The sequence below is a fragment of the Pseudoliparis swirei genome, chromosome 16, assembly GCF_029220125.1.
Source record: "Pseudoliparis swirei isolate HS2019 ecotype Mariana Trench chromosome 16, NWPU_hadal_v1, whole genome shotgun sequence".
NCBI classification, from domain to species: Eukaryota; Metazoa; Chordata; class Actinopteri; order Perciformes; family Liparidae; genus Pseudoliparis; species Pseudoliparis swirei.
In genome coordinates, this window is record NC_079403.1 from 1,610,804 (window position 1) to 1,620,803 (window position 10,000).

The 10,000-nt window shown below is 41.7% G+C and overlaps 1 protein-coding gene across 7 annotated transcripts in view; it reads left to right on the plus strand.

The window, feature by feature from the left end:
* rreb1a (ras responsive element binding protein 1a) overlaps positions 1-10,000 on the plus strand; it is a 55,599-nt gene that overhangs the window by 19,464 nt on the left and 26,135 nt on the right. For 2 of the 7 annotated variants that reach the window (XM_056434760.1, XM_056434761.1), the window contains one exon: positions 3,157-3,264. The exons of the other annotated variants lie outside the window; for them this stretch is intronic. The gene's annotated coding sequence lies outside the window, so the exon portion shown is untranslated. The remainder of the gene's footprint in view (positions 1-3,156; positions 3,265-10,000) is intronic. 7 annotated transcript variants of the gene reach the window in all.

The window sequence follows — 10,000 nt, forward strand, 5'->3', positions numbered from 1 at the left end:
TTGGTTTCTCTCTGTGGCCCTGGTTTTCAAAATAAAAGTCAACGTGTTTCAAGTTTCTAGTCACAGCTTCATTAGCTGCTGGTTTAGTGGGAGCTTTGTGTGGGGGGGTCATAACCCCCCCCCCCGTGTATTAGCCCCTCCCCCCACACAGCTGCTAACGGCCGCTTTAAACCACCATGGAGATGACGAAGAGGAGCTCGTCTCCATCACCTCCTCATCGCTCTCCTCTCCCTCCTAATTAGTATTACCAGCCCTCTAATCTCTTAATCCCTCTCCTCCTCCTCCTCCTCCTCCTCATCCCTCCATCAGCCATCCATAAATACTTCCACTCCTCCAGTTTTGCCTCCTCTCACCTCACTGTGTCTAACCGCAGCAGATTATCGTCTGATGCTCCTCCTGCTCCTCCTGCTCCTCCTCCTGGGTGGTGTTCATCCGTCTCCATCAGGAGCTCATTAGCTGTTAAGCTTCTCTCTACATCAGCGGTTCCCAAACTTTTTAGGCCACGCACCCCCTTCTACATCCCGACTGGGTTCACGCACCCCCAATCCCCCACACCTTAAAAAAAAACTGCAACAGAGCCTATTTATAGCCGCATAAAATCTAAGTGGTGCTAAGTGAGAGTGTGCTCACCTGCCGCGCGCGAGCCGAGAAGAGTTGTTGACGGGGGGGGGGGGGGTGCTAGTGACTTTTTCTTTGCTCCGTCCCGATGCGCGCAAACCGGTGTCGGAGCTCTGCGGCGCACGAGACGGCGGGCAGAGGACTGTTAACGCGACACGCGGAAACAGAAATGACATGCTTCTGCTGTAATGTGGCGCTATAGTGAAAGTGACAGGGGGGCGGGCCAATTTTTTATTCCCAGTAACCTGTAGCAATAATAACAATAACATTTGGCCACATACTTACATCTATTAATGCGACGGATGGGCCTGCATCTTTGCACAAAGCTCTCCGATGTTTGGCGCAATTGAAGACAGTTTAAGCCTCAAATCCTACTTAATTTTTTTTAAATTATGTTTAATATTAATTATTACACCATTAGACCACCATTACATTTTTCCTCTCGCGCACCCCCTAGAGGCAGCTCGCGCACCCCCACACTTTGGGAATCCCTGCTCTATATCCTTTTAGTTTCTTCTTCTTCACGTTTTATCAGCGTTCCTCCAGAACAACCTCAAATTAATACTACTATATATATATATATAAATATTTATAGAAATTTATATATATATGTGTATATATAAGTGTGTATATAAATATATATTTATATAAATATATATTTATAAATATTTATATATATATGTGTATATATAAATACATATATATATATGTGTATAAATATATATTTATATAAATATATATGAATATATTATACATATATAAATACAAGTATATATTTATATAAATAGATATTTATAAATATTTATAAATATATGTGTATATACATATGTATATATAAATACATATATATATTTATTAGGGCTGTCAATCGCAAAAAAAATTTTTACTAATTAATCGCACATTTTGAAATTCATTAATCGTGATTAATCGCAATTAAAAGTTAAAAGTTAAAAGTTCATTCTTTTTAAAGACCAAACTTCCCACAGAGCTGTGTTTTCAAAGAGGCTCCTACCTATAAAGTGCCAGCGAGGTATTTAATATCGTGGATGATAAATTGTTTCTTCAGTGAAACATCAGATTAGTAAAAAAAATGAAGTATATTGAGACCCCATTGGTCCTGTCATCTTTACCACTGAACAGCAGAACCAGTGGCCTTGGTGACTGACTGACATTCACATATGTCACGTTAACCCTCTGGAGGCTCATTATTACAAAATAAATTAAAATTCACCTTTTAAATAAAATTCACCTTTTAAAGGCGTTTGCATATGACACATACCCACGTATTATACATCAAACATTCCAGAACAATCTCAGCTCTATTCAATGAGGCTCAGTTGTCCTGGTGCCGTGTTCTCTGCTCTGACTGACAGGCTGCTAATGAGCCTCACCTGTGAGGTGGGAGGTCCTTTGTGATTTACTGAGTGTTCATTGGTTGTTTTTTCCCCAAAATGTTGACAGACAAACGGATTGACCAATCACGGTGAAGGTTTCGTGTGACGAGTTCTTTCCGCGCCGCTTCCCCCGACACGTCGCCCCTCCGTTCCTCTGTGTGTCAGAGGGGGAGACGGGAGGAAGGAGAGCAGGAGGAAACCCGACTGATTCATCCACGACTTTAAACTGATTTATGCTCCTTATTTTCGCGGAGAAATAATTGTTTTAAAAACTTCAACGAACACCGGAAGTAAACAAAGCTGCGTTAATTGCGTTAAAATATTTTAGTGTGTTAACGCGGCCAAATTAATCACAAAGATTAACGCGTTAACGCTGACAGCCCTAATATTTATATATATTTATATATATGTGTATAAATATATATTTATGAATAGATATTTATATAAATATATATATGAATATATTATACATATATATATATAAATATACATTTTTTAAAATATATTTATATATATATATATATCTGTATATATATATATACATATATAAAAATGTATACATCTTTATTTATATATATATATAAGTACATGTATACTCCTCTTGTAGTACTCGTATACTATATTTAATATTTGAAGTACTTCCGTGTACTTTTTTGTCAGTTTGAAGACTTGAACTAAACTTGTAAATTTTTTTTTTTAACCTAAAGTACACGTTACTGTTGTTGTTTTTGTTTACCTTGGTGAACCGATGGTGTGTTTGTGTGTGTGTGTCTCACTGTGTGTGTTACTGTGTGTGTTACTGTATGTGTGTGTGTGTGTGTCTCACTGTGTGTTACTGTGTGTGTTACTGTGTGTGTGTGTCTCACTGTGTGTGTTACTGTGTGTGTGTGTGTTACTGTGTGTGTTACTGTATGTGTGTGTGTGTGTCTCACTGTGTGTTACTGTGTGTGTTACTGTGTGTGTGTGTCTCACTGTGTGTGTTACTGTGTGTGTTACTGTGTGTCTCACTGTGTGTGTTACTGTGTGTATCACTGTGTGTTACTGTGTGTATCACTGTGTGTGTTACTGTGTGTATCACTGTGTGTGTTACTGTGTGTATGTGTGTGTTACTGACTGTCTCTCTGTGCTCTCCCCCTCCCTGCAGTGTGAGCAGTGGTCGCAGACACACACACAACAACAAACCCCGCCCCCTTCCTCCCGCGCCGCCCCCCCGAGCGACACTGAGCGTTGCTTTGCGAGAAAAACCAGACGGGTAAATATAAGCTCCTCCCTCCTCACCCCGCCCGCCGCGCCGCGCTGGCGAGCGCATCCATCGCACCTCCATGACCACCTTCCCTCCTTTTCATCCCTCGCTTGAGACGCGCCCTCTTCCTCCTCACTCTTCCTCTTCCTCACTCGTTCAGCAGCATGCCCCCCCCCCATCATCGCCCTCTGCCCCCCCCCCCCCTTTCATTCTTGAGCATCTTGCATCCAGCGGAGGAACTAAAGTACTCAGCGTGTACAAGTACATGAAGAGGTAAAAGCACAACAATTATAATCTATATATTATACAAATATTTATATACAAATATAATAAATGATACAGTAATAATAAATATATATATAAATAATGAATATAGAATATATTTATATACAAATATAAATAATGATAATAAATATATTATAATATATTGTGAATATATATTATTTTATTGTATTATTATTATTAATATATATATACAATAAAGTAATAAGTAAATATAATTATACATAATATATTTATTTTATTGTATTATTATTATTCATAATATATTCTATATTTATATATATATACAAATATATATGATACAATAATAATAAATATATTATATATGTATTATGTTATTGTATTTTATATCTATAAATATATATATTTATATATTGATAAAACACAATAACATAACAAATAGTAAAAAATGACGACAGTTGTATATAATATATAATAATACTCGCACCATGTAATGGAGTACATGTAAGTAAAACAGACACAGTTTGAATACTGTGGTACTTGTACACTCAGTACCCCCCCCCCTCCCCCCTCACTGCTTCATGCTGCTTCCTGGCCGCCGCCTGTCATGTGACCTTTGATCAGCTGGTTACAGTCACATGGTCCAGGTGTGCAGCTTCATGTCTCTACAGGTCTGTGAAGGTCTCTGCAGGTCTGTGAAGGTCTCTGCAGGTCTCTACAGGTCTCTACAGGTCTGTGAAGGTCTCTACAGGTCTCTACAGGTCTCTGCAGGTCTGTGAAGGTCTCTACAGGTCTCTGCAGGTCTGTGAAGGTCTCTACAGGTCTCTGCAGGTCTCTACAGGTCTGTGAAGGTCTCTACAGGTCTCTACAGGTCTCTGCAGGTCTGTGAAGGTCTCTGCAGGTCTGTGAAGGTCTCTGCAGGTCTGTGAAGGTCTCTACAGGTCTCTGCAGGTCTGTGAAGGTCTGTGAAGGTCTCTGCAGGTCTCTGCAGGTCTCTACAGGTCTCTGCAGGTCTGTGAAGGTCTCTGCAGGTCTGTGAAGGTCTCTACAGGTCTCTACAGGTCTCTACAGGTCTCTGCAGGTCTGTGAAGGTCTGTGAAGGTCTCTACAGGTCTCTGCAGGTCTGTGAAGGTCTCTGCAGGTCTGTGAAGGTCTCTACAGGTCTCTGCAGGTCTGTGCAGGTCTCTGCAGGTCTGTGAAGGTCTCTGCAGGTCTGTGAAGGTCTCTACAGGTCTCTGCAGGTCTGTGAAGGTCTCTGCAGGTCTCTGCAGGTCTGTGAAGGTCTCTACAGGTCTGTGAAGGTCTCTACAGGTCTCTGCAGGTCTCTACAGGTCTCTGCAGGTCTGTGAAGGTCTGTGAAGGTCTCTGCAGGTCTCTACAGGTCTGTGAAGGTCTCTGCAGGTCTCTACAGGTCTCTGCAGGTCTCTACAGGTCTGTGAAGGTCTCTACAGGTCTGTGAAGGTCTCTGCAGGTCTGTGAAGGTCTCTGCAGGTCTCTACAGGTCTGTGAAGGTCTCTGCAGGTCTGTGAAGGTCTCTGCAGGTCTCTACAGGTCTGTGAAGGTCTCTGCAGGTCTGTGAAGGTCTCTGCAGGTCTCTACAGGTCTGTGAAGGTCTCTGCAGGTCTGTGAAGGTCTGTGAAGGTCTCTGCAGGTCTCTACAGGTCTGTGAAGGTCTCTGCAGGTCTCTACAGGTCTCTGCAGGTCTCTACAGGTCTGTGAAGGTCTCTACAGGTCTGTGAAGGTCTCTGCAGGTCTGTGAAGGTCTCTGCAGGTCTCTACAGGTCTGTGAAGGTCTTTGCAGGTCTGTGAAGGTCTCTGCAGGTCTCTACAGGTCTGTGAAGGTCTCTGCAGGTCTGTGAAGGTCTCTGCAGGTCTCTACAGGTCTGTGAAGGTCTCTGCAGGTCTGTGAAGGTCTCTGCAGGTCTCTACAGGTCTGTGAAGGTCTCTGCAGGTCTGTGAAAGTCTCTACAGGTCTCTACAGGTCTGTGAAGGTCTCTGCAGGTCTCTACAGGTCTCTGCAGGTCTCTACAGGTCTCTGCAGGTCTGTGAAGGTCTCTACAGGTCTGTGAAGGTCTCTACAGGTCTCTGCAGGTCTCTACAGGTCTGTGAAGGTCTCTGCAGGTCTGTGAAGGTCTCTACAGGTCTGTGAAGGTCTCTGCAGGTCTGTGAAGGTCTGTGAAGGTCTCTGCAGGTCTCTGTATGTTAGTGAACATCAGTTCTGCTGCTTGTCGGTTATGAAATGAAAATATTACAGATGTCTTTCAACTCTTAAACTCTTTAAACTCTTAAACTCTTTAAACTCTTCTGGCCTTTAAGATCATTTAGTTTGTAGGTTTCTGAGTTTGAAGGATTATTTTTGTCGTATTTAAAGTTAATGAAGCGAGTTTTATATTTAAAGAAGACAGAAGTTTATGATTTAAACAATTAAAGCAGAATTAACTGAATACAAGTAAATAACAATTAATATATAGTAAACTAGAACGGGCACTCAGTAGAGCGCATACCTTCACATATCACAAGATTGGGCATTGCATTATGAACATGTTGGCATTAGTTGCCAATTGGATACAAAAATTGACCGTGCTATGGTAAAAAGAAGATGTTGACCTTTCCATAACCTTTGACCTGATTGATCCCAAAATCTAATCAAATGGTCCCCGGATAATAACCAATCATCCCACCAAATTTCATGCGATTCGGTTTAAAACTTTTTTTGTTTTGCGAGTAACACGCATACAAATAAATAAATACACGGCGATCAAAACATTACCTTCTGCATTTTCAATGCGAAGGTAACAACAACAACATTTAGACTTTAATTAATTCCAGAGGGATTTACATCTTTAAAAAATAATAAATAAATCTCATAAAGACAAATATTCTGAAGGGTCATGGAGAGAAAAGATGTGTGTCTGTGTGCGTGTGTGTGTGTGTGTGTGTGTGTGTTCATCCGAGAGAGGAATCTCAGCCCTGATTGGCTGAGAGCCGACAGACATTTTCCTCACTCGGGCTGCTCTGTGATTGGCTGAGTCCTCTTCCTCATCCTCCTCCTCTTCCTCATCCGCCTCCTCTTCCTCCTCCTCCTCCTGCTCCTCCAGGCTCTGGTATGCCATACAGTAGAGCTGACACACCGTTGATGATATCTCAACTCTTTATCACGTCGGGTCTAAACTCCACTGTGTGTCTGTGTGTGTGTGTGCTATTTACACACACACAGACATCAGTAAATCTGTAACTAAATTGTGGGGTGGCGAGGAGGAGTTGAAGAGAGGAGGAGGAGGAGGAGGAGGAGGAAGAGGTGAAGGAGGATAAGAGAGGAGGAGGAGGAGAGTTGCTCACATGACAACAGAAGTGAAGGTGTTGTGTGTGTCAACATGTTTGTTTCATTTGAAGCTGAAACTAAAAACAACAAATAAATAAATCTTTAAAAACTAAATAAATAACAATAAAAGAAATGCGACCTTATTATACATATTTATACATATATTAAAAAATGCAGATTTGAGTTGTCCACGGATTTAAAACCATCTTCCTTCTTATTGTTTATTTGTTTATTTCCTGGTTCAATAAACAAACAAACAAACAACAACAAACGACTTGAAGAGATTCAGCGTCAGAGCGAATCCTCCAAAAAGTCATCATGTGACCTCAGGGAGCCCCGCAGCGTGCCTGTGTCAACGGGGGGGGGGCAGAAACAGGGCTCTCTCTTCTCGTTGAGGTCCAGGAGCAGAAACAGATTTCTCTCCGTTTGGATCAAAGAGTCGAACTGAGGAGAAGTTATATATAAATATTATATATATATATATTAATATATATTTATATATATGTTTGTGTATATTTGGGGTACATGTGCCAGAAATGACCACAAAATAAATAAATAATCTTAATTATTTATTGAAATAATATAATTATTCATTACTATATTTATCCATCAGCCCGATGCAAGCTAGCTAAATCATGCTTCGTAGCTACCGCTAACACAACGTCGCACAGGTATAGTTCTACTTCCTGTTACCGGAGCAACGTGCTAACTCACCTCTACAGTAGTCATCATTGTTTTGGCATTTTGTAAACGGTTGTCAGTAAATAAAGCCTTTGAGTTGTAGCCCGTTGCTAGCTAGCTGGACATGCTACGTAGCTACCGCTCGGTAGCGCTAAAGATAGAAACGTGATCTCAGGGGATTTGTCGGTTGTTTAAAGTTAAAAAAACTTATTTAGACAAAACTTAATAAACTTCAACGAGTGAATTATTACAATATGTAATAATGTTTAAAAGAGTTTTTATTGGTCCTGGAGCTCCAGGAGTAACGTTCCAGAGGAGAGAAGGGGAACCTTTACACTCTCCTTCTCCTCCTCCTGCTCCACCTCCTCCTCCTCCTGCTTCACCTCCTCAGGATGTTGTGACCTCGTGGTTCATCTGATTTATTTATATAACAATGTTTAATACGATAAACATATATATATATATAAACATATATATATGTTTATATATAATAAAAATATTCACATTTAAAACGTTAGATTCACCAAATATATGTTTTAATTAGATCTCTGCATCATCGGTACTTTATATTCTTATTTATAATCCTTTAATAATCTGGACGTCAGTTAACACTGCCGGGTATCCTGTAACCATGGCGACGGCACTGAAGCTTCCGCTTGAGCTTTAAGACCTAAAACTTCAAAACGACGACGACTTGAATCTTCTTCTTGTTCTTGTTCTTCTTCTTTTTGGTGAGTGGAAGATTTAATACTCTAATAACTAAGGAAGAGAATATATTATAGACTATTAGAGTATTTTGGACCACGTTGAATAATTTTAAACCTTTTTTGAGGTTCATGAAAAATATAAAAAAGAGAAGAGGGGACGAATAAATGGAGACACACACACACATAGTGAAATTTTTTCTGCTTTCATATAGAAGTAGATGCAGGAATGTCAGGATGGTGTGTGTGTGTATGAGTGTGTAGATGTGTGTGTGTGAGTGACGGCTGGGAGCAGATGCAGTAACACTCGTACGTCTCTAAAGTGTGGACTGGAAGCTGATTGGTGGACTGAAATATCTCCTCAGCTATTGGTCGGATTGTGGAGATGTTTTGTTCCTCCGTTCATTTCTCCAAAGGATGAACTCTTCCTTCCTTCCTTTTTTCCTTCCAACACTCCCTGCTTGTCCACCATCTTCCGTCCATCTTCATTTCCTCCTCTGCTCCCTCCATCCTTTTTAAGACTCATAATCCCCCCATTCTGTCCTTGTCACCCCCTCCTCTCATCCCTCCTCCTCCTGCTCCTCCTGCTCCTGCTCCTCCTCCTCCTCCTGCTCCTGATCCTCCTCCTGCTCCTCCTGCTGCTCCTCCTGCTCCTCCTCCTGCTTCTCCTCCTCCTCCTCCTGCTCCTCCTCCTGCTGCTCCTCCTGATCCTCCTCCTGCTCCTCCTGCTCCTCCTGCAGCCGTCTGTTGTCGTTCGTTTCTGCAGGCTGTAAAAAAAGTGCTGTGATGGCAGTTCGTGTGTGTGTGTGTGTGTGTGTGTGTGTGTGTGTGTGTGTGTGTGTGTGTGTGTGTGTGTGTGTGTGTGTGTGTGTGTGTGTGTGTGTGTGTGTGTGTGTGTGTGTGTGTGTGTGTGTGTGTGTGTGTGTGTGTGTGTGTGTGTGTGTGTGTGTGTGTGTGTTTCCACTGACCTCTCCTTGTATCACTGTTCTTACATGACAAACTTTAACATGGCCGTGGCAGGTGCACTGACACACACACTCACACACTCGGCCAGTTGTCGCCAGTCACTCCCACAGCTCCTCTCCTCTTCCTCTCCTCCTCCATCTTGTTTTATTCCTAAATTAAAAACTGAAACTCAACATTTCAACCAAATGATTTAAAATGAATTCTAAGTCTCACGATGTCTAAACTCTTAGTTCTCTGTATTTATTTTTAATATCCTCCGTGTAGTACACAACCTCTTTAGGTATGATCCATGACGTCATCGCTCTGAGAGGAGTTCACGTCTCCTCGTCTCCAACATTCATCACTTCAGAGTCTCCTCTTCCTCCTTTGAGGTTTCTTTGAACAAGAAGGAATGTCACACACACACACACACATGAGCTGGAGGAGGAAGTGGCCAGCTTCCTGTGGGGGCTGCCAAACAGGAAACAGTAATACTTCCTGGTTAAACTGAGTGAGAAGATGCTTAATAACAAACAACATCTTCTCTGTTTGTCTTAATTGAGTTTTATTTTAACCGTTTAATCCCCACTTCATAGTTTTAAAACCTCTATCATAGTAAATATGAACTATATAAATACTCATCATTTATAAATACCGACGGTCTATTCTCATTCAGCCGTCACCTTGAAGAAGCCTCACGTGCCCCGAGCTGAGGCCTTCAGGGACCCGGCAGGAGTCGGTCTTTAGGCCGCTCGCCACAGAACTCAGGCCGAAGTCCCCGATGTTCAAAATGTCTGAACTAACGTCCCGAAGTGTAAACGCTCTTCATGAAGTCGTACATCTCTAAATC